At 42.6% G+C, this 25,273-nt stretch overlaps 1 pseudogene; it reads right to left on the bottom strand.

Moving 5' to 3' along the window:
* Positions 1–584: 584 nt before the first annotated feature.
* Positions 585–25,244, bottom strand: LOC120856577 (annotated as a pseudogene).
* Positions 25,245–25,273: the final 29 nt, after the last annotated feature.

Below are 25,273 nucleotides of genomic sequence, written 5' to 3'. Positions count from 1 at the left end.
GGGGCGCCTCATTTTCAGGTGTCTTATCTTTTTGCCTTTTCATACTGTCATAGGGTTCTCCAAGCAAGAATAATGAAGTGGTTTCCCATTCCCTTCTCCACAAATAATACGCGACAAGCAAACGAAAGTGCTTTAGTTCATCTCTTAAGTAAGAAAATGCTAGTATTTTCCTAGACATGTGGGGAGACACTTAGAGGAGATTGTGTTGAACAGGTTCTTCAAGAATAGCTAGGGGTCTACCATGGGGAGAAATTAGGGAAATACATTTTTGTATTATTCTTCCAGGGAAGAACAGGTATGATGGTCCACAGGCACAAATCAGGACAGTGTAAAAGAAAATGATGGACAAATTAGTGAGGCCCCCATGCAAGGTGGGGAGAGTCAAGGCTGGATAGACAGAAAGAGGCACAGCAAAAGGTGTAATATACCAGACTAAGGAGTGTGAATACTGTCCACAGGGCCATGGAAGATAGCACTTAAAAAAGAGCAGGGTGACTCTGAGTCAGCTGTAGTGAGATAAGTTGGACCTAGAGTCTGTCATACAGAGTGAAGTAAGGCAGAAAGAGAAAAACAAGTATCATATATCAACGCCTGTATCTGGAATCTAGAAGAACAGTCCTGATGAACCTATATGCAGAGAAAGAACGGAGATACAGACATAGAGAACGGACTTGCCGACACAGTGTGGGAAACAGAGGGTAGGCCTGATCGAGAAAACAGCACTGACATACATACATACATACGACGACGCTGTCAAAGAGGTAGCTAGTGGGAAGCTGCTATGTAACACAGGAAGTCCAGCTGGGCACTCTAGGAAGACTTAGAGTGGGTGGGAGCAGGGAAAGTGGGTGGGAGAGAGGCTCAACGGGAAGGGGAGATATGTAGTGTCAAGTCTGATTCCCTCTGCTGTACGGGAGAAACCAATACAACATTGTAAATCAATTATCCTCCAATTACAAAAAATGAAAAAAAAAAAAAAGGAGGGAAGGCTGTGATAGATTTCCTACGCGAGTGGAATGGAGCTCTTCCCTGGAACTCACCACAGGGTCAGTGGGTTTCACTGTTTTTCCTCACTGGACTGAGAGTCTTCTGAAGGCAGTGACTCTGTGACATTTGTGTTACATTGACTCATCCCAATTCCAAGAGAAAAACTGAACAAGATGCCTGTTCTCAAGTCTGCCTGGCCCATGACTGGCCTACCCATCTCTCCATCCAACCATACTCTCATCTGACCCCTTCGTGGGGCAGTGTGTTCCAGGAGGCCTCGTTCTCACCCAGCCCCAGCCCACTCACTAATGAGCTCACCTTGGATTTGGGGGTTCAGAGCCATGCAGAGCAGCCTCCCAGCACAGGGTGGTCGAAGTTGTCTCTGTTCCAGCAAAGAAGAGGTCTAGGGTGTTGTAGATGAGGTTTTCTTCATGGAAACTTGAATCAGCATTGCCCTTATGCCAGAAAGCACAGTGATTATTGGTTTATCTAGTGAGTTCTAAGTCACCACAACATAGGGGGCTTCATCCTTAAGAAATCACAGAAGGAAAGACCCCCCCACCATGAGAAATGATTTTCCCTTTGGTGTTCTCAGGAGGCAGAGGCTTATTACTGCAGTGTGTTTGGTATCCTTCCTCCTCCAAGTGCTGGAAGCCTTTGTTAGCTTTGGTGGATGAACATCAAGACTATTAATTTTTTTTACTTCCATAATTAGGGAGAATCTATTACTACACTGGAAAACAGCCTTGAGCTCCCATATAAGACACACTATTCACTCTCTGTATGACTTGAGTGAGTAATAAACCTCTCAACCTCTGTGTGTTTAACTTTCCTCTTTCATAAAACAGAAATAACAATGTGTGTGTGTGTGTGTGCGTGTGCGTGTGCACATGTGTGTGTGCTCAGTTGTGTCTGACTCTTTATAAGCCCATGGACTGTAGCCTGCCAGGCTATTCTGTCCATGGATTTTCCAGGCAAGAATACATTGGGTTGCCATTTCCTACTCCAGAGGATCTTCCAGACCCAGGGATAAAACCAGAATCTCTTGCGTCCCCTGCATTGGCAGGTGGATTCTTTACCACCTAGCCACCTGGGAAGCAGGAATAACAATACTCACCCCTTTAGGTGGCATTATGAATTATGTGTGATACAAATGGCACATAGCAAATACTCAATAAATGTTTGCAATATAACCAGAGAGAATAAACTCAGTATCTATAAAGTACAACAGTTCTCATATCTTTCCATTAACTGTTCCCATTTTAGGTTTGTTATAGGAACTACTGGAAAAACCATAGCTTTGACTAGACAGCACTCTGTTGGCAAAGTAATGTCTCTGGTTTTTAACATGCTGTCTAGGTTATCATAGTTTCTCTTCCAAGGAGCAAGTGTCTTTTAATTACATGGCTGTAGCCACCATGTGCAATGATCTTGGAGCACAAGAAAATGAAGTCTTCCATTGTTTCCCTATCTATTTGTCATGAAGTGATGGGACTGCATGCCATGATCTTAGTTTTCTGAATGTTGAGCTTTAAGCCAACTTTTTCACTTTTGTCTTTTACTTTCATCAAGTGGCTCTTTACTTCTTCGCTTTCTGCCATAAGGGTGGTGTCTTCTGCATATCTGAGGTTATTGATATTTCTCCCAGCAATCTTGATTCCAGCTTGTGCTTCATCCAGTCCAGCATTTCGCATGATATACCCTGCATATAAGTTAAATAAGTAGGGTGACAATATATAGCCTTACATACTCCTTTTCCTATTTGGAACCAGTTTGTTGTTCCATGTCCAGTTCTAACTGTTGCTTCCAGACCTGCGTACAGATTTCTCAGGAGGCAGGTCTTCCCATCTCTTTAAGAATTTTCCACAATTTGTCGTGATCCACACAGTCAAAGGCTTTGGCATAGTCAATAAAGTAGAAGTAGATGTTTTTTCTGGAACTCTCTTGTTTTTTCAATTATCCAACAGATGTTAGCCATTTGATCTCTGGTTCCCCTGCTTTTCTAAATCCAGCCTGAACATCTGGAATTTCACAGTTCAGGTACTGTTGAAGTCCGCCTTGGAGGATTTTGAGCATTACTTTGCTAGTGTGTGAGATGAATGCAATTGTGCAGTAGTGTGAACATTCTTTGGCATTGCCTTTCTTAGATATCAGAATGAAAACTGACCTTTTCCAGTCCTGTGGCCACTGCTGAGTTTTCCAAATTTGCTGGCATATTGAGTGCAGCACTTTAACAGCATCATTTTATGATTTGAAATAGCTCAACTGGAATTCCATCAGCTCCTCTAGCTTTGTTCATAGTGATGCTTCTTAAGGCCCACTTGACTTCACACTCCAAGATTTATGGCTCTAGGTGAGTGATCACATCATTGTGGTTATCTGGGTCATTAAGATCTTTTTTGTATAGTTCTTCTGTGCATTCTTGCCACTTCTTCCTAATATATTCTGCTTCTGTTAGGTCCATATCCATTTCTGTCCTTCATTGTGCTCATCTTTTTAGGTTAATTTAAACATGTCGATTCCAACAGCCATTCCTCATGGCATTCCAGCATCTTTCCCACCTTCCTCCAGAAGCTTCAGTGTGTCAACATTCCTCCCTGTGTGTGGTTCCATACCTGCACACTTATAGCATGTGAAGTATACTCCTCTGAGGAGATAGCAATTCTTCTATTAATGGTATGCCAATAAGGGGAAATAAAAGAGGAGCTGCAAAGAAATGTACCATTCTGCCAACTCGAGGAGAAGGAAGGAATAATCTGTGGCAAAGACGATTCCACTATACAGTGATGTGTCTTAACCAGAGGGGTTACTATGTTAAAGGACATACATACAATTTCATTTTTTTCCTTGCTTCTGGCCTATAATGCTGGAAAAGTGCGTGACATGGGGATGAGGGAGGAAAGCAAAACTTCCTCACGCTTAAACTCTGGCATCTGACTAGCTTCACTTGTGTTCTGCACTGCGGACCTGGGGCAAAGTGTAGGAGACTAAGCATTGATCCACGAACCATGAGACAACACTTTTGTGTGCCTCTCCTTCAGATATGGGTAAAGAATAGAGAGGAGACCTCAAAAAGGCAGTATTTGGGCTTTCCAAACACTTCAAGTAAAACACCATTAAATCTCTATCTTTATTTTTACTTGTATCAACAATTCTGAATTATGTTATTCCTACACTCTATGAAATATTGCCTATATTTTTCCTCCCCTGTGGTAGGCTGAATAATGACCTACAAAGTTGTCCATGTCTTAATCTCTGGAACCCATGAATGTTAAATGCCAGGCAGAACTTTGTAGATACAATTAACTTAAAGATCTTGATATGGCAAGATGATCCTGAATTATCCTGGTGGGCCCAATACAATCACAAGAGTGTCATAAGAGGGGTACAAGAAAGGTGTAAAGGGAAGATATGAGGATGAGGGCAGAGAAGATGCTATTTGGATGGCTTTGAAGATGGAGGAAGGGGCCCTGAGTCAAAGAATACAGGCAGCCTCTACAGGCTGGAAAAGTCCATCAGTGGATTCTGCCCAAGCGCCTCCAGAAGTAGCAGCCCTGCTCCCACCTTGACTTCAGTCCAGAGAAACTGGCTTCAGCCTTCTGACCTCTGGAATTATAAGAGAATAAATGTGTGCTTTTTTAAGATTTCAGATTTTTGGTGATTTGGTACAGCAGCAGTAAGAAGCCAGAATCTCCGTATTTCTTTTTAAGAACAAAACTCAGGAGAAAACTCTGATTTCTCATCTTTTCTATTTCCTGCAGGGAAGCATCAATGAAGTCTCTTGCTTCCACAGGACTCCAGTCTTTCTTGTGGTTTTCAATCACACTGGCAATAAACATGTTCAGTTTCTCCCGTTTACTAAAGAGAGGTTGGTGGGATCTTGGAAGGAAATTCATTATCCTTGGAAAGAAATTGTAGAGCTGATGGAGAAAACAAAACAGTCATGGAGACAAGTTGTTGTTATTGTTTAGTTGCTAAGTTGTGTCTGACTCCTTTGCAACCCCATAGACAGCAGCCCTCTAGGCTCCTCTGTCCATGGGATTTCCCAGGCAAGAATACTGGAGTGGGTTGCCATTTTCTTTTCCAGGGATCTTCCCAACCCAGGGATCAAAGCCGCATCTCCTGCATAGACAAGTGGGTTCTTTACCAAGGAGCTATTGGGGATGACAGTTTTCCACTTTTGAAGACAAAGAAACCATCTTCTCTTTCCATCTCTTCTATTTATTCATACTTAACCAGAAATGGTATGGACCTAACAGAAGCAGAAGATATTAACAAGAGGGGGCACGAATACACAAAAGAACTATACAAAAAAGACCTTCACAACCCAGATAATCACGATGGTTTGATCACTCATCCAGAGCCAGACATCCTGGAATGGGAAGTCAATTGGGCCTTAGGAAGCATCACTATGAACAAAGCTAGTGGAGGTGATGGAATTCCAGTTGAGCTATTTCAAATCCTGAAAGATGATGCTGTGAAAGTGTTGCACTCAATATGCCAGCAAATGTGGAAAACTCAGCAGTGGCCGCAGGACTGGAAAAGGTCATTTTTCATTTCAATCCCTAAGGAAGGCAATGCTAAAGAATGCTCAAACTACCTCACAACTGCACTCATCTCACACACTGGTAAAGTAATGCTCAGAATTATCCAAGCCAGGCTTCAACTATACATGATCTGTGAACTTCCAGATGTTCAAGCTGGTTTTAGAAAAGGCAGAGGAACCAGAGATCAAATTGCCAACATCTGCTGGATCATCAAAAAAGCAAGGGAGTTCCAGAAAATCATCTATTTCTTCCTTATTGACTATGCCAAAGCCTTTGACTGTGTGGATCACAATAAATTGTGGAAAATTCTGAAGGAGATGGGAATGCCAGACCACCTGACCTGCCTCTTGAGAAATCTGTATGCAAGTGAGGAAGCAACAGTTAGAATCGGACATGGAACAGCAGACTGGTTCCAAATAGGAAAGGGTGTATGTCAAGGCTGTATATCGTCACCCTGCTTATTTAACTTCTATGCAAAGTACATCATGAGAAATGCTGGGCTGGAGGAAGCACAAGCTGGAATCAAGATTGCCAGGAGAAATATCAATAACCTCAGATATGCAGATGACACCACCCTTATGGAAGAAAGTGAAGAAGAACTAAAGAGCCTCTTGATGAAAGTGAAAGAGGAGAGTGAAAAAGTTGGCTTAAAGCTCAACATTCAGAAAACTAAGATCATGGCATCTGGAAACAGTGGAAGACTTTATTTTGGGGGGCTCCAAAATCATTGCAGATGGTGACTGCAGCCATGAAATTAAAAGATGCTTACTCCTTGTCAGGAAAGTTATGACCAACCTAGACAGCATAATAAAAAGCAGAGATATTACTTTGTCAACAGAGGGCTGTCTAGTCAAGGCTATGGTTTTTCCAGTAGTCATGTATGGATGTGAGATTTGGACTATAAAGAAAGCTGAGCACTGAAGAATTGATGCTTTTGAACTGTGGTGTTGGAGAAGACTCTTTAGAGGCCCTTGGACTGCAGAGAGATCCAACCAGTCCATCCTAAAGGAAATCAACCCTGAATATTCATTGGAAGGACTGATGTTGAAGCTGAAACTCCAATACTTTCACCACCTGATGTGAAGAACTGACTCACTGGAAAAAACCCTGATGCTGGGAAAGAGTGAAGCTGAGAGAAGAAGGGGACAACAGAGGATGAGATGGTTGGATGGCATCACCAAATCAATGGACATGAGTTTGGGTAAACTCCGTGAGTTGGTGATAGACAGGGAGGCCTGGTGGACTGCAGTCCATGGGGTCACAAAGAGTTGGACATGACTGAGCGTCTGAACTGAACTGAACTGAACCATGAGAGTCACGCTGGACTCATCATCCCTATCTCAACCCTCTTTTCCCCTCTGGCAAAGCGTTTCGGTACTCCATTCAAAATATAACCAGTCTTGGACCATTTCTAACCATTCCATCTGCTTTGTCATCCTCGTACAAAACACTAACATTTCTTACCTGGATGCTGTAAAGCCTCCAACATTTTTCCTGATTCTCTCCTAACCTCCTTCCTAGTCTATTTTCCACTGAGCTGCTCAAGGGATCATTTAACAGTTTAATGGGCTCATTTCACTTTTTGGCTCTCAATCCTCCAATGACTTTCCAAGACATTTAGACAACCTGGCCTGGAACTCTACATAATCTGGTCCCTTACCCTCCTGTTGCCTCCTCGGCTATCACTCCCTGCCATCTTGCTCTCTCTTAGTCATTCCAGTCCAGCCCCATTGGTCTCTGCAAAAACATAAAGGATTTTCTTCCTTAGGACTCTGCATTTGCTATTCCTTGCACACAGAATGCTCTTCCTCTGAAATCCATATAACTCCAGTCACTAACTTCATTAAAGTGAAAGTGTTATATGCTCAGTCAGGTGCTGCTCAAATGTCACTTACTTGAACCTGTCTTACCTGACGATCCTATAATTAGCAGCTCATCTGGTACCTCTTTCTATTCCCTTATTTTGCTTTATTTCTTTTTCTTGGTGATTGTCACGTGTGTGTGTGTGTGTGTGTGTGTGTGTGTGTATGTGTATATATCTTTGTGTGCGTTAGCTCTGCTCCTTTCTAGTTACAGGGCTTCCCTGGATTCTCAGTTGGTAAAGAATCTGCCTGCAGTGCAGGAGACATGGGTTTGATCTCCAGGTCAGGAACATCCTCTAGTGAAGAGAATGGCTACCCATGCTGGTATTCTTGCCTGGAGAATCCCATGGACAAAGCAGCCTGGCAGGCTATAGTCTATGGGGTTGAGACTTTGGCAACAATAATATTATTAATAATCATGATGATGATGATGTAATTTGTCACTACATAGCTTAATTTGCTGCCCAGAGAGCACAAGCATTATTTTCTTGGTAGAATCACATGAGATCCATATTAAATATCCTTAATACAGAGTGAATGGACAACTATGTGGATTTGCTTACACATTCCCATATCTGCTGGCACACATTAGGGTGCTTCATTTTATCTTTAAAAGATTATTGTAAAATTAACTGAGGTAGAGTATGCAATTGTCCAATAGTGCCTGATCTATTTTGGGTCTCTAAAAATGCATATTACCTGTGTCCCACTGTACCATTCAACCTTCCCAGGAATTTCTTTTCCCTGAGAATAGTCAAACTACCACACAATTGCACTCATCTCACACACTAGTAAAGTAATGCTCAAAATTCTCCAAGCTAGGCTTCAGCAATACGTGAACCATGAAGTTCCAGATGTTCAAGCTGGTTTTAGAAAAAGCAGAGGAACCAGAGATCAAATTGCCAACATCCACTGGATCATGGAAAATGCAAGAGAGTTCCATTAAAACATCTATTTCTGCTTTATTGACTATGCCAAAGCCTTTGACTGTGTGGATCACAATAAACTGGAAAATTCTGAAAGAAATGGGAATACCAGACCACCTGACCTGCCTCCTGAGAAATTTGTATGCAGGTCAGGAAACAACAGTTAGAACTGGACATGGAACAACAGACTGGTTCCAAATAGGAAAAGGAGTACATCAAGGCTGTATATGGTCACCCTACTTATTTAAGTTATATGCAGAATATATCATGAGAAACGCTGGGCTGGAAGAAACACAAGCTGGAATCAAGAGTGGGAGAAATATCAATAACCTCAGATATGCAGATGACACCAGCCTTATGGCAGAAAGTGAAGAGAAACTAAAAAGCCTCTTGATGAAAGTGAAAGAGGAGAATGAAAAAGTTGGCTTAAAGCTCAACATTCAGAAAACGAAGATCATGGCATCTGGTCCCATCACTTCATGGGAAATAGATGGGGAAACAGTGGAAACAGTGTCAGACTTTATTTTGGGGGGCTCCAAAATCACTGCAGATGGTGACTGCAGCCCTGAAATTAGAAGACGCTTACTCCTTGGAAGAAAAGTTATGACCAACTTAGATGGCATATTGAAAGCAGAGACATTACTTTGCCACCAAAGGTCTATCTGGTCAATGCTATGGTTTTTCCAGTGATCATGTATGGATGTGAGAGTTGGACTGTGAAGAAAGCTGAGCGCCGAAGAATTGATGCTTTTGAACTGTGGTGTTGGAGAAGACTCTTGAGAGTCCCTTGGACTGTAAGGAGATCCAACCAGTCCATTCTGAAGGAGATCAACCCTGGGATTTCTTTGGAAGGAATGATGCTGAAGCTGAAACTCCAGTACTTTGGCCACTTCCTGCGAAGAGTTGACTCATTGGAAAAGTCTCTGATGCTTGGAGGGATTGGGGGCAGGAGGAGAAGGGGACGACCGAGGATGAGATGGCTGGATGGCATCACTGACTCAATGGACATTGAGTCTGAGTGAACTCCGGGAGTTGTTGATGGACAGGGAGGCCTGGCGTGCTGTGATTCATGGGGTTGCAAAGAGTCAGACACAACTGAGCGACTGAACTGACTGACTCACTGAGAATAGTCAGCGAGGTACCCCTGAGGTCCCAGACATCCTAGGTTCTGTCTTAATAGGAAGGAAGAAAATGGAACTACTGGATGGGAGAATTACCATTACAGAAGTGGGAATGAGGAATGTTATTCAAAAATAACATTGACAGTAATCATCTTTAAAGCTCACGTTCATTATGCCCATTAAATGTACCAGGATTCATGCTAACTGCTTATTCAGTTTTGGCAAAATGTGTCCATAAATCTCCAAGCAGTGTTGCTGTTAAAAGTGAATAAATCTTCCTTTAGATACCTGAGGGTTTATTTATCTTAACCCTTGGGGCTTATTTCCCTTAGAAATGTCTTCCAAATCCAGAAAAGTGGCTGAGAGACCAATCGGCTGAGCAGAGGTTTTGACAGACTCAAAACCTTAGCAGGACAAAGAGGAAGGCAGGAACTACCAAGGAAGGGGTGAGGTTTGAATCCCTTAAATCCATATCCTACAAGTATAGAATATAATTTCATGTATGGATGGGTAAGTAGTACAACCACTTGGCAACATTGAAGTTTTTTATGTCCAGGTGTATATGCAAGAGAAATAAGTATGTGTGTCTACATGAACAACTGAACAAGAATGTTCACGTCAGCTTTATTGACAACATCTCCCAACCTGGAAATCCTCGGCATGTACATCCATGAAGAAGATAATTAAAAAAAAATCGGTAACATATTCAAACAGTAAAAAACTATGCAGAGTGAAAATAAGAGCATCTAACCCAGATGAGTCTGAAAATAGTGTGCTCGAGGACAGCCAGGACAGAAAGCCACCTCTGATGGAGGGTGGAGATGGGGGTAGGGAGGGGCACAGAGCGCAGGGGCTCAAAAATGATGACAGTACTGTGATTTTTAAAGAGCACAGGTGCAAGTGTATGCGTCATGTAGAGTGTTGTACTGTACATGAATGCTAGGGATGTTCTTTGTCTAGAGTTCAGTTCAGTTCAGTTGCTCAGTCGTGTCCGACTCTTTGCGACCCCATGAATCGCAGCATTTTAGACTCATGTCCATTGAGTCAGTGATGCCATCCAGCCATCTCATCCTCTGTCGTCCCCTTCTCCTCCTGCCCCCAATCCCTCCAAGCATCAGAGACTTTTCCAATGAGTCAACTCTTCGCAGGAGGTGGCCAAAGTACTGGAGTTTCAGCTTCAGCACCATTCCCTCCAAAGAAATCCCAGGGTTGATCTCCTTCAGAATGGACTGGTTGCATCTCCTTGCAGTCCAAGGGACTCTCAAGAGTCTTCTCCAACACCACAATTCAAAAGTCAATTCTTCGGCACTCAGCTTTCTTCACAGTCCAACTCTCACATCCATACAAGACCACAGGAAAAACCATAGCCTTGACTAGATGGACCTTTGGTGGCAAAGTAATATCTCTGCTTTTCAATATGCTATCTAGATTGGTCATAACTTTTCTTCCAAGGAGTAAGCATCTTCTAATTTCATGGCTGCAGTCACCATCTGCAGTGGTTTTGGAGCCCAAAAAATAAAGTCTGACACTGTTTCCACTGTTTCCCCATCTATTTGCCATGAAGTGATGGGACCAGATGCCATGATCTTTGTTTTCTGAATGTTGAGCTTTAAGCCAACTTTTTCACTCTCCTCTTTCACTTTCATCAAGAAGCTTTTTAGTTTCTCTTCACTTTCTGCCATAAGGCTGGTGTCATCTGCATATCTGAGGTTATTGATATTTCTCCCAGCAATCTTGATTCCAGCTTGTGCTTCTTCTAGCCCAGCATTTCTCATGATGTACTCTGCATATAAGTTAAATAAGCAGGGTGACAATATACAATAAATATGTAAAATATTACCCAAAACACTAAAGTCAACAGATTGCTTTCAAATAAGCTTGTGTTGAAGTCATTTTCAAAATGTTACATTTCAGCTGAAAAGGAATAGAAGAGTCCATCTCATCTGTGTCTGACACCAGCCCAATATCCTAATCCAAGATGGGAAGTGAGAATTGCCTTACATGGTACCTCACTGATGTCTGCAGATACATGACCTCATCCATCAGCCTCAGCAGCTCCTGGACTGTCCTGGTAGTCAAACTGCTCCCCAAAGGCGATAGAGCAAATAACACTGAAAACTGCATTGTTGATTGTGAAGTGAGGGTCGAAAGGCTGTTCTCGGGGCAGAAGAAGAGGTGGCGCCTTCAGATTGGTTTCTATTTTCCAGAGTCTATCCCATGTGACACTTGACACACTGACTACAGGACCCCCTCTGAGACTGTAGCCACAGCCCTCTACACAGGGTTTGACACACAGCCAAGTACTACGTCAATGCCTGGGAGTCAATCTGATTACCAGGATTTTAAAACCTATAATATGCTTTAAACGCATGTTCTTATTTTTAGTTCTCAAACTCCACAAGGGCAGGTCATGGCTGCTGTTTGCTGTCACTCCCTCAGGGCCCTCACAGTGCTGGGTGCAGGGCACGCATGCAGGCACTCATTCACCATCTGTTAGTGAATGTATGAGCCACGGTTCCTGCACCTGTCTTATGACACACTCACCGTTCTCCTCTCCTACTGTCTGGATGAGGTAGGTGCCCTCTTCCTGAATGCATTCCTCTAAGCTCTTCCTTCCCAAACCAAAGTTCCTCAGAGTTGTCAGGGTGAACCTTCTTTGCTCCTTCCATATGTAGCCACTAGACATGATCAAGCCTGGGAAAAAGAAAACCAAGGTTATGAAAAGAAAGTTAACAAGACCCACGAGGAACAACGTATCAGATGGAAGGAAGGAGAAGGGCTTTAAGGTGTTTGAAACTATTCAGAGAAAAAAAAAAATCCCAAAGCAAAGGATATAAGCAACTCACATTTACTGATTGCTTTTAATGCCGGACACTTTGGCATTTGTAATGTATTATGTAATTAAGTACTTGCAGAACCTCTCTGAGGTAGGTCTTATCATACCTGCCACACTCTGAAAGTTTTATTGATGAGAAAAGTAAGGCTTGGGGATAAAAATAAACTCTACAAAGTCACAGAGTGAGTAAGCAGCTGGACAGGCATTCAAACTCAAGTCTGCCTGACTCAAAAGCCATGCTTGGATGACTTGTTGCATAAGAAGTACACTGAAGTGGTTATTATGCTACATATTAAGGATGAATTCATGGATTAGTGAAAACCCATATTCATAAGGAGAAAAGGCTTTCATCTAACCTGATCTTAGAAAGTATAAACAGTCTGTGCAGAAGGAATAACACAGGCAAAGGAAAAAAAATCCATCTTTGTGTGTTCAATAAATGATCATTTATTTCATAATACAAGTGAGGTCATCACCCGTTCATTTTTTCACTTTCAGAGCACCCTTCAACTCCTTCTCATTTCTGCCTTTGCCCTCCACCACCACAAGGATATGACCTTCCCTGCCATCCAGTCCAGGATCCTCTCAATCTCACTTTGAAATGTCAGCAGCAGGAGACATTTCTTTCTTGGAACACTCTTCCAATGGTGTCCAGGTCACACACTCTACAGATTACCCTCCCAATTCCCTGATCACAGAGACATTTCTGTATCTTTCATTAACTCATCTTCTATAGAATTTTGAAATGATGGAGCTCTTCAAGATGAGCTCTGAAGTCTCTTCTCTCCTTATCTATGCTCCATTTTGAGGAAAATCTCATTAACTCCTAAACTTTTAAGTGAAATCTACTTATAATGAACATCTATTTTTATCTCTCAGCTCTGGACATATATTTAAGTGCCTGCTTGACTCTGCTGATTTATAGGCATTTCACACTCAGCACATCTATGACTGAATTAATAGTTTACTCTATACAACTCCACACCCAGGCCAGCCAACACCTCCTCCACAGCTTACCTCCTTCCTTTACCTACAAATTTGGGTGTCTACCTCAACGCCTCATTCTCCCTCTCTCTAGGTCATCCTGTCTTATTGGATTTGCCTCCTGAGTAACTTAAATCCATGTATCATCGTGGCCACTCTCTTGGTCTAATCTGCTGTACTGCCATTTCTTGCTGCTTCCCTAGTCCAAGCCAACACCTCCTCTCACCTAAAATGCTGCAACAGTCTCTTGCTCCCTTTATTCCATTCTTCACACTGTAGTTTAGAGAAGTCTTTAAAATGGACCATGTAAGGATGAAGATTCCTTTCTCTACTGAAACCATTCAGGAGCTTCCATTGTTATTAGGTTAAAAAGCTACATCCTTAATGAGAACTTGCATGAACTCTTCCTGCTTGAATTCACCAGCTTTATCTCCATTTAATCTCTGTTCTTCCTACACTGTTGCTGCTGCTGCTAAGTCACTTCAGTTGTGTCCAACTCTGTGTGACCCCACAGACGGCAGCCCACCAGGCTCCCCCATCCCTGGGATTCTCCAGGCAAGAGTACTGGAGTGGGTTGCCATTTCCTTCTCTAATGCATGAAAGTGAAAGGTGAAAGTGAAGTCTCTCAGTCGTGTCCAACTCTTAGCGACCCCATGGACTGCAGCCTACCAGGCTCCTCTGCCCATGGGATTTTCCAGGCAGGAGTACTGGAGTGGGGTGCCATTGCCTTCTCTTCTTCCTACACTGCTGCTGCTAAGTCACTTCAGTCATGTCCGACTCTGTGTGACCCCATAGATGGTAGCCCAACAGGCCCCCCTGTCCCCGGGATTCTCCAGGCAAGAACTCTGGAGTGGGTTGCCTTTTCCTTCTCCAAGGCATGAAAGTGAAAAGTGAAAGTGAAGTCGCTCAGTCGTGTCTGACTCTTCGAGACCCCATGGACTGCAGCCTACCAGGCTCCTCCGTCCATGGGATTCTCCAGGCAAGAGCACTGGAGTGGGGTGCCATCGCCTTCCTACACTGGCCATCTTCAATTCCTCAGTTTTGTGTTCATCTTCCCACCCCAGAGATGTTTCCCATTATAGTCCCTCTGCCTGATAGTTTCTTCACTTTATTAAAATAATTGTTACTTATGTTAGCTTTTCCTGAGCCTCAGGATGTTAGATACTCCTAAGAAGTGCATCCTGCTCTTATCTTCAGAACACTATGCTACTGCTGCTACTGCTAAGTCACTTCAGTCGTGTCCGACTCTGTGCGACTCCATAGACGGCAGCCCACCAGGCTCCCCCATCTCTGGGATTCTCCAGGCAAGAACACTGGAGTGGGTTGCCATTTCCTTCTCCAATGCATGAAAGTGAAAAGTGAAAGGGAAGTCGCTCAGTCATATCCAACTCTTAGCGACCCCATGGACTGCAGCCTACCAGGCTCCCTCGTTCATAGGATTCTCCAGGCAAGAGTACTGGAGTGGGGTGCCATTGCCTTCTCCTCAGAACACTATGGCTTTATGTTATTAGAGTAATTGATACTGTTTTCCTGAATGGAGTGTAAGTTACAGAAAAACAAGGATTTTGTCACTCTCCTCACTGTTTTGTCACTGGTGGCACCAGGCTTCATGTGACAAATAACAGAAATGATGTAGAGTTAATGGATGAAATATTGCAATGAGGAATTGAGAAAAACTTGAAAAAATGGTACTTTGGTAGAAGAATATATTTGAGCTTTTCATTTAGATTTTTAAATGTGCAAGTTTATTTTACAATCATTTTAAGTATTCATGCCAAACTCTTATAGATTGTAGGCTCAAAGTACCTGGTAGGCACAGCCTTAATAACAGGACATAAGAAATTAGAGGCAAGAAGGGATCACACAATCAGCAGGAGGAAGCTGATCCACCTTTATTTTCTTGGGGAAGAGATCTGAATGGCAAAGTAGAAACAGAGCCTGGGAATGCATTGCTTTTCCTCTGCTTCAACAACACATTACATCACTGAGTGATGAGGATACTTATTTATCAAAGCGTCCTGAGTGAGTTCATGCAGGGGAAGCCGCTTCTCCCAAATCCTTGACATTAACACTGACCTTGCCAGGTGCCCTGAGGGGGTGCCTTCAACAGGAAAATGAGGGACTCAGCTTCCTTGAGGGGCAGGAACTTATGAGGGGACTGGTCCCTGGAGTATTGGAGAATTACAGTCACAAAAGTACATTTCAGAGACTACGAGAATATCAAACATTCACCTCTTTCATTAGTTAAGAAACTTACCATTTTTCTTAAAGATATTCTCTTGGATAGGCTGTATGGGGTGGTTCACAAGTTTTGGTCCTGGTGGACAAGGGCTTCTTTGATTTCAGGCAATCCTCTTAATAAAACTGTAGAAAATCCACCCATTTCCGGGCTAATCATGTTCCCATATTTCTTCACAAACTGAAAAACAGTGGAATAATCACAGGTAAATATGCACACATATGTGTGTCCAGGAATGAAGGGTGTATGTTGCTGATGGAACGTACATAGAGAGGAGTCTGTGTGTGGAGCGTTGTGTATACACCTTGGTAGGATGGGGATGTTTCTACCTGTCTCCATTTATCCTCCTCTCAACTAGACTCCACTATAGGACATGTGCATTCATTATAAACATTCACTCATTTGTTCAACCTACTTGAATTGAGTGAGCATGAACCGCTGCAGCCTGAGAATAAGGCATAAAGATATAATAAAATAAACAATGTATCTAATCTTAAGCATCTTGGAGTCTAAAGAAGGAAGATAAATCATTGCATGTGACTCATCAGCAAAGGCAAGATATGTTTATTGAACCCAATGGTGTCGCAAGTATGGACTTAGCAAATTTTACCTGTTTAACCAGGCAAGAATGACCCTTTACTCAAGAAGTTCAAAAGACAGGAAATTCATTACCGGGCTGGGACCAGGTATGGAGAATAGTACTCTAGCTCTGGAACCCTGTGCAAATCTTAACTCTATAGCTGACTAGTTTTGAGCTCCAGGGACAGCTGCTTTACTTTTTGGACTCTCAGCTCCCCGGCAATAAAGGGAGAAAAATGTTCCTCCCACAAAGCTTCTGTGAGGAAGAATGAGAATAGCAATGTGAAAGGTCGTTTGTTTACCAGTAGGCCAACATCCACTTGAGACTCTGTGTGCAGACGGACGTGGATGCATGCATATTGGTGACAGGTGTGACGAGCAAGAGAAAGGATCTCGTGTCACAGACAACTACATCCACGGGGTGCCATGCTCACCACATTTCGTGTTTGATTTCATTTAATTTCACAACCATCCTATGGTAGTAATGAATGTCAGCATCTCTCTTGAGGAAAATGAGTCAGCAGGAGTAACTTAGCCAAGGTGATAAAGCTGTTTGGGGTGGGAACTATTTACTAGGCATTATGTAAGATTTTAGGATAAGGACATGAAACTAAGATGGCACTAGGATCTTAGAGCTTAGTGGATGTGAGAGCATGAATGTGAGAATGAGAGTGAGGATCAGGAGAGGAAGAGAGAGAAAAGAAGTGTGTAGGGGTGTGTTGCAAGTGTACACAAATGTGCGGGTAAGTGCAAATACAACATAGAGGCGAATCAGTTATCACTAGTCAAAGTCTTCCCTGACAAGTTTATTCAAGAGAGGGCTCTATGTAGACCCTGCCTCTGCTTCCAGTCTGTAGGGCTCTCTGTCTTGCTGCAGGCTGTGGTATTAAACAGAAGCCCTCACTTCCTCCAGGTTTGCCCCACCTCCTCAACTGCCATGCACTGATGCTCCCCCAAGTCACCTAGAACTCCATGGACTGTGTCACCCCATGAGAGAAAACATCATGGATTTAGTCTCATTCCACTACCCTGCACCCATATTAAAGACCAAGCCTGAATTCAAGCCTTCCATTGTCCAGTTCATTCATCACTAGCATAGTAAGCCTGTCTTGTTAGAGCAGAACCAAGGTTCTATCTTAGTCTGATCTGCCTCTAAAGTAAATGTCTTTCTTCAAGAAAATTTGAGATACCAAGGGAACATTTCATGCAAAGATGGGCTCGATAAAGGACAGAAATGGTATGGACCTAACAGAAGCAGAAGATATTAACAAGAGGTGGCAAGAATACACAGCACAGAAGAACTGTACAAAAAAGATCTTCACAACCAAGATAATCACGATGGTGTGATCACTCACCTAGAGCCAAACATCCTGGAAAGTGAAGTCAAGTGGGCCTTAGAAAGCATCACTATGAACAAAGCTAGTGGCGGTGATGGAATTCCAGTTGAGCTATTTCAAATCCTAAAAGATGATGCTGTGAAAGTGCTGCACTCAATATGCCAGCAAATTTGGAAAACTCAGCAGTGGCCACAGGACTGGAAAAGGTCAGTTTTCATTCCAATCCCAAAGAAAGGCAATGCCAAAGAATGCTCAAACTACTTCACAATTGCACTCATCTCACATGCTAGTAAAGTAATGCTCAAAATTCTCCAAGCCAGGCTTCAGCAATACGTGAATCATGAACTTCCAGATGTTGAAGCTGGTTTTATAAAAGGCAGAGGAACCAGAGATCAAATTGCCAACATCCGCTGGATCATGGAAAAAGCAAGAGAGTTCCAGAAAAACATCTATTTCTGCTTTCTTGACTATGCCAAAGCCTTTGACTGTGTGGATCACAATAAACTGTGGAAAATTCTGAAAGAGATGGGAATACCAGACCACCTGACCTGCCTCTTAAGAAATCTATATGCAGGTCAGGAAGCAACAGTTAGAACTGAACATGGAACAACAGACTGGCTCCAAATAGGAAAAGGAGTACATCAAGGCTGTATATTGTCACTCTGCTTATTTAACTTATATGCGGAGTACATCATGAGAAATGCTGGGCTAGAAGAAACACAAGCTGGAATCAAGATTGCCGGGAGAAATATCAATAACCTCAGATATGCAGATGACACCACCCTTATGGCAGAAACTAAAGAGGAGCTAAAGAGCCTCTTGATGAAAGTGAAAGAGGAGAGTGAAAAAGTTGGCTTAAAGCTCAACATTCAGAAAACTAAAATCATGGCATCCGGTCCCATCACTTCACGGCAGATAGATGGGGAAACAGTGTCAGACTTTATTGTTTGGGGCTCCAAAATCACTGCAGATGGTGACTGCAGCCATGAAATTAAAAGATGCTTACTCCTTGGAAGGAAAGTTATGACCAATCTAGATAGCATATTCAAAAGCTGAGACATTACTTTGCCACCAAAGGTCCGTCTAGTCAAGGCTATGGCTTTTCCAGTAGTCATGTATGGATATGAGAGTTGGACCGTGAAGAAAGCTGAGTGCCAAAGAATTGATGCTTTTGAACGGTGGTGTCGGAGAAGAGTCTTTTTTTTTTAATTTATTTATTTTAATTGGAGGTTGAGAGTCCCTTGGACTGCAAGGAGATGCAACCAGTCCATCCTAAAGGAGATCAGCCCTGGGATTTCTTTGGAAGGAATGATGCTGAAGCTGAAACTCCAGTACTTTTGCCACCTCATGCGAAGAGTTGACTCATTGGAAAAGTCTCTGATGCTGGGAGGGATTGGGGGCAGGAGGAGAAGAGGACGGCAGAGGATGAGATGGTTGGATGGCATCACTGACTCAATGGACATGAGTTTCAGTGAACTCCGGGAGTTGGTAATGGACAGGGTGGCCTGGCGTACTGTGATTCATGGGGTTGCAAAGAGTCGGACACGACTGAGCGACTGAACTGAACTGAAGAAAGGGTAGGATGGGAATCAGATTTTTTTACTTCATTTTGTTGAACACCTGGAAGAACTTCTAGGGTTTTATTTTAACAAGATTTCTCAATTAATTTAGAATATATAAGGATTTTTTTGGAAGTGCTGAAAAATCTCAGGTTAAGCTAAAGGGCTCCTCACTGACAAGGTATACAACCTGGAATTTCAGCTTGAAGCACCTTCTGAAATGAATTTCTTCAGAGTTTCATCTCTGCCAATTCTCTGTCCATGTATATTTTCAGTCCAAAGGGACTGGATCAAATACTGTAATGGTACTGTGTAAACATGGATAGGTCAAATGAGTCCTGAAGCCCTGGTGTTGATGATGGTAACATCTACCAATTCTTGAGCACGTCATGCCAGTCACTGGGCCAATTGCTTTACATGGATATAAATGTGTGAGTCACAGTCATCTGAGAATACTTCATTAGATAGAGAATATTATTCCATGTACAACAGGCAAGTCATCAAAAAAGAAACAATTTACAAGAATAAAAGAGGTTAAAAATAAGGTGGTTCAAGAGGCTAATACAGGCTTAAAATGATTACAGAAAAACAAGGATTAACATAGGAGCCAAAAAAGGCAAATAAAAGTAACAGGTTACAAGATGTTTATCCTATAAAGGATAAAAATATCAAATGTACGACTAAGCACTTAAATAAAAAAATAGAGCAAAATAAATGTTTAGAATAAAAAAATTAGAAGTGATGAGTTAGTGAGATAAGTTGAGGGAGATTCTATCAAGTTCTTAAACCCAAAACCAACTGACCAAAGGTACAAAAAGAAAAAGGAAAAAAAGAAAAGTATACCAATTCTTGTTTTTTTTTTAATTTATTTTTTAATTGAAGGACAATTACTTTACAGAATTTTGTTGCTTTCTGTCAAATATCAACATGAATTGATAGTATAGAAGTATATCAATTCTTATTCCTACTAGTAGTAGTGAGAGGGTCTGTTCCTCTGAACACTCACTGAGCAGTGTCTGTGTATGTGTCTCTGTGTGTGTGTGTGCGTGGGGGTGATTGGTGGAGACTTGGGCACAAGGAAGGGTAAGATTCTCTCACTTGCTAAATTGTGTTTTTAAATGTCTCAATGTGCTTGCATTGCTTTATAGTTAACAAGTGTTTCTAACCAATGAAGCACAATAAAGAAACCTAAGGACATACAGAATAAAGTCTCATAACAGTAGTTCATATTTTTTTGAATCACAGAATCCTTGAGAAGCTAGTGTATGTCATGGATCTCCTCTCGAGGAAAGTTCTGTACACATGAATACAGTCTCAGGGATTCACCAACCCCCCGGGAGTACATGAACACCCACTAAGATTCCAGGTTTCAAAGGTAGTTTTTCTTGGGTTTATGCCAGGTTTCTGAGAACAGTCTGTGGAAATCGAATTCAAATTCAATCCAACAGGTTTTTATGAAATGCTTCCGAGTTGCCAGGCACCATCTGACATTGCAATGTTACACATTGGGACAATACACAGATCAATGTGCTATGGTGTTTTCCTAAAGCATCAAAGTCTCTTGGTAAAAGAACACTACAGAAAAAAATTAATATACAGTGGAAGATGATATATGTTACAGTGCTGATAGAAAGGGAAATGGAGGTATCGAAAGAAGAAATCCATTTCTACTCCAGATATGGGAGAAAGCTTCTAAGAGGTGGTATTTGAGCCAGTGAAAGGACACCTATTGTAAAGACAAAGATATTTATGCTCTGTGAACAGCATACACAAATGCACAGATAGGAAAATGTGGGCCTTTGGGAACCAGTGAGCTCTCGTGTCTGACTGCAGCAAAGATTCATTAAAGAGAACTAACCCTGTGGTTGGTCAAGGCCAAGCCCTTGGGGTACAGGTCCTTATGTTTAAATTACTTGCAGTGTAATGGAACATATCAATAGGTAGTTCTCATTATTGCCATTCTGTGCAATAAATTCAGAGAAGGCAATGGCATCCCACTCCAGTACTCTTGCCTGGAAAATCCCATGGACGGAGGAGCCTGGTAGGCTGCAGTCCATGGGGTTACTAAGGGTTGGACACGACTAAGCGACTTCACTTTCACTTTTCACTTTCCTGCATTGGAGAAGGAAATGGCAACCCACTCCAGTGTTCTTGCCTGGAGAATCCCAGGGACGGGGGAGCCTGGTGGGCTACAATCTATGGGGTTGCACAGAGTCAGACACAACTGAAGCAGCTTAGCAGCAGCAGCAATAAATTATTTGATAGGGGTTATATAAGAAGCATATAAGGAACTCCAGGGGCTAGGACAGGTTCTTGGAAAAATTACCAGTCATTTGTGTAGAGAGATAAGGGACAAGGCTGAAGTCTGGCAGGTAATGTGAGCTGGACCAAGGATATCTTAATGTCAAGTGAAATATTTCAGATCTTGTTTTGTTTGCAATTGGAGAATTGAATACAAAAGGCAACAACAGTGAGTGTTTAAGAACTTGGATTTTGAAGTCATACAAATTCTTTTCTCTCAGGTAGATTCTACTTGTTTATGTGTGATTTTTGGTCAAGTTATTTAACTTACTTGTGTTTCAGTTTTCAAATGCATAATATGAGGGCTATTACTAGTTCTCATCTTTAAAACTGTGGTGATAAGTAACCATAATACCAAAATTAATAATAAAATTATTTATTGTTATTGAGAATGTATTTTAGCAAAAGGACTCTGGTTAGACCTGGACAAAGGAATGGAAGGGAAGTGGCCAGAGAGTAGACTGATGGAGCCCACGAAGCAATCAGGTTAGACAAGTAATGCCGGATATACAACCAACAAATGGCTTTCCTTGAGTTTGTTACTATAAAGTTTGAAGAAAGGGGGAGGGTATTAGTGAAAGAAATAAGCATCAGTTGTGTGCATCAGTAAACTGATTGGTTCGTTTGTTCTTATAACAACCCTACAATGTATTCACGGTTTTCAGAAAAGGAGACGCAGAGATTTAGTGCATAGCTGATGAGCATACAGTCGGGCTCTTTCTAACTCACTCTGTAGGTCTCACCTTTAAATGAAAGCATGGAGATATTCTCTCTCTTCTTCTAAGCGAAGGACTACGTAAGTGTTAATTGGCCACATGACTTTCCAATCAAAAACCACATTTCTGGTGCGCCGGTGGAACATGAGTAGTGGTGATGCGTACATCTTCTAGGTCGTGTCCTTAAAGGAAAGCTACCCCTCTCCACTTCCCACTTTCCTCTTTTTCTGGTCCAGAGCCCATATGTGACAGTGCTGCAGGAGCAGAACAACAAGACAGAGCACTGCAGGCTTTGGATGACCTTGCGGAACAAAGTAGCCTTCCTATCCCGGTTTTCCCTGCCTACATCTCAACTTACTTGTGAGACAGAAATAAATTTCAACCTTTTTTACATGATTGCATATCCTCACAAATACATTTATCCATCATACCTATTATTTTTCTACCTTAGTCCAAAAATGTTTTCTACTTCACATAAATGTTCTTACAATAAACCATATGGCTATGGCAGAGAAAGTTAAGAAAATGTGGGGAAAGTAAGGAAAGTGGTCACAGTTAGGGAGCCCTGATGGGAAATGATTATAAAGCAGAGGAAAAAGCCTACAATAAGATTTTTAGGTGGCTCTTTAGGGAAAAGTGTGAGAAGCACGTGAAAACACAACTAACATCTAAGCAGGCAAATGATAATTTTAAATGATTAGTGAGAGGAGATTGCAGGTCAGGGAGTTGAAAAATGAAAGGCTCAGTCCTTGTAACTGCTGCTGCTGCTGCTGCTGCTAAGTCACGTCAGTCGTATCCGACTCTGTGCGACCCCATAGATGGCAGCCCACCAGGCTCCCCTGTCCCTGGGTTTCTCCAGGCAAGAACACTGGAGTGGGTTGCCATTTCCTTCTCCAATGCATGCAAGTGAAAGGTGAAAGTGAAGTCGCTCAGTTGTGTCCGACTTTTAGCGACCCCATGGACTGCAGCCTACCAGGCTCCACCACCCATGGGATTTTCCAGGCAAGAGTCCTGGAGTGGGGTGCCATTGCCTTCTCCGCAGTCCTTGTAGGGATGGGTGCAATTCAGTTGAAAAGTGGTGAGGATTTAGGTGGGTGGCTCAGCTGGTAAAGAATCCACAGGCAGTGCAGGGGACCTGGGTTCAATCCCTGGGTGGGGAATATCCCCTGGAGATCTATCCACTCCAGTATTCTTGCCTGGAGAATTACATGGACAGAGGAGCCTGACAGGCCCCAGTCCAGGGGGTTGCAAATAGCTGGACACGACTGAACTGCTAACACATTTACCATTTTACACATGGGAAACTGCCTCTCAGAGGGAAAGGACACCCTGACCCCTCACCAGGGATCAGGTGATCATATTACAAATAGCGTGTCCCAATAATATGTAACAACACACACACTTAAATAGTAAACAGTTAATATTTCATCCCTAGAAAACATAGGTGTAATCATGCCAGCTGCTGGAGAGAAGAGAGAAGCTCAAAGCGGATGCCAGCTTTAGCCTCAGAATTCCCATCCTCCGAATTCCCATCCTCCCGCCCTGGGTACCCGGAATGGCCCTGTCCTGCAGGCCAGGGTCAGGACGTGTCCGAGCATCTCTGCCCGCTCCTACCTGCTGAAGCGACAGGTGTAACTGCTTCAAGTCCAGATGGAAGAAGTTGCCTAAGAAGGGCAGGCGTGGCGGGGTGGGGGGCTGGTGGGTAGTTCTTTCGATGCCGCCTTTTGAGGAGATTAGCAACGAAGAGAAAGGCGGCAGCCCCCATCAGGAGCACCCGGGACGGAGCGCGGTCCAGAATGCTGCGGTCCGGGCTCTGCCAGGGAGCCCAGTACCTCCAGCTTGGCTGCGAAGTCTGGCCCCTCTTTCGCAGTCCAAAACACCAGCGTTCCAGAGGGTCTCTTCCTCTTTGTTCTCAACACCGCCAGCTTTCCCTGCCCCGCCCCGTTGCCGCCCCCTTTCTGGCCCCCGGTTCCACTGCGCCCCTCCCCTGCCCCGCCTGGCCCCCAGGGTCAGCCTCCAGACCCGTCCTTCCTTAGGGTCTGCCTCTTGCTCTCCACATCCCCCTAAACCAGCCCTTACAGGCTCTGCTCCTTCCCTCTACTCCCCAGCCTGACTGCCGCTCACTAGATGTCTAGCTTGGGACTCCCGGGAGAACTTGCTTGGGTCTTGGAAAAGGCCAGGCTAGAAGCGTGGTGTTTTGGTTTTGGTTTTGGTTTTGCTAGAGAACCTCATTCTTTGAGGCCAAGGGTGCTCTAAAGTTTATAGTTTCATTGCTTGTCAGAGAGCGCCACAGACGCTTGAGTTTGTGTTTTTCATTCACCTTCTCACCGAATGAGCCTAACGAACAATCAGAAAAACAACAGCACCTGACGTTTCTTGTCTCTTACAATATACCTGGCATCACATTAGCCACTTCACATAGAGGGCTTCAACGACAAAATTATGCATGTGCCGTTCTTGGTTCCATCTAGCAGTTAAGGAATACTAAAATTTTTCAAGCCAAATTTGAGGGAATTTGTTGCTAATAGACCTGCCTTACAAGAAAAGTTAAAGTTCTTCAGAAAGTAGGAAAATATATAGGTCAGAAACACAGATCTAAGGAAAGAAAGGACATTAGAGAAAAAATAAATTAGGGTTATTAAATCTCTTATTTTCTAATTCTTAATTGGTCTAAGAGTTTGTTCTAAATAAAAATAGTAATGATTTATTTATTATACCTTACAGATAAGTGATATGAATGATGCAATGTTGGAAAGGACAGAAGGAAAGAATTAGGAAAATGCTGTTACAAGGTACTTGGAGTACCAACCAAGCAATTTAATGATATTTGAATGTATGTTTGAATCAGTTGGAAATGTATACTATGAACTGTAGGGCAATCACTTATGTTTTAAAAAAGATAAAGAATGGACATGCTAAGACAGAAGAGAAAATGGAACTATCCAAAATACTCAATTAAAATCAGAGAAGAGGGTAAAAGGGTGAAAAACAGAAAAGAAATAAAAATCAGTACCAATAAATAGAAGGCAGTAATGAATATGATTGGGTTTTCTATATGTCATTGGAAGAGACAGTTTTAGCTCAGCATCAAAACAACAAAATACTTAGGAAAAAACTTAACCAAGAAGACAGATGACTTATACATTGAAAACTATAAATTACAGAAAACCCCCTTCATACAAAGCTTCATGTTGCAAACTTTCAAAGATGTGAACGTGGGTTCCAGCGTTGGGCACGAGTGAAATTGCATTTTGCCCTCTGTCTCCTATTGCTGATGAT

The sequence above is a fragment of the Oryx dammah genome, unplaced genomic scaffold (assembly GCF_014754425.2).
Source record: "Oryx dammah isolate SB20612 unplaced genomic scaffold, SCBI_Odam_1.1 HiC_scaffold_28, whole genome shotgun sequence".
NCBI lineage: Eukaryota > Metazoa > Chordata > Mammalia > Artiodactyla > Bovidae > Oryx > Oryx dammah.
Note: the sequence above shows the minus strand (reverse complement) of the source record. Positions and strands in the feature narration are given on the sequence as shown.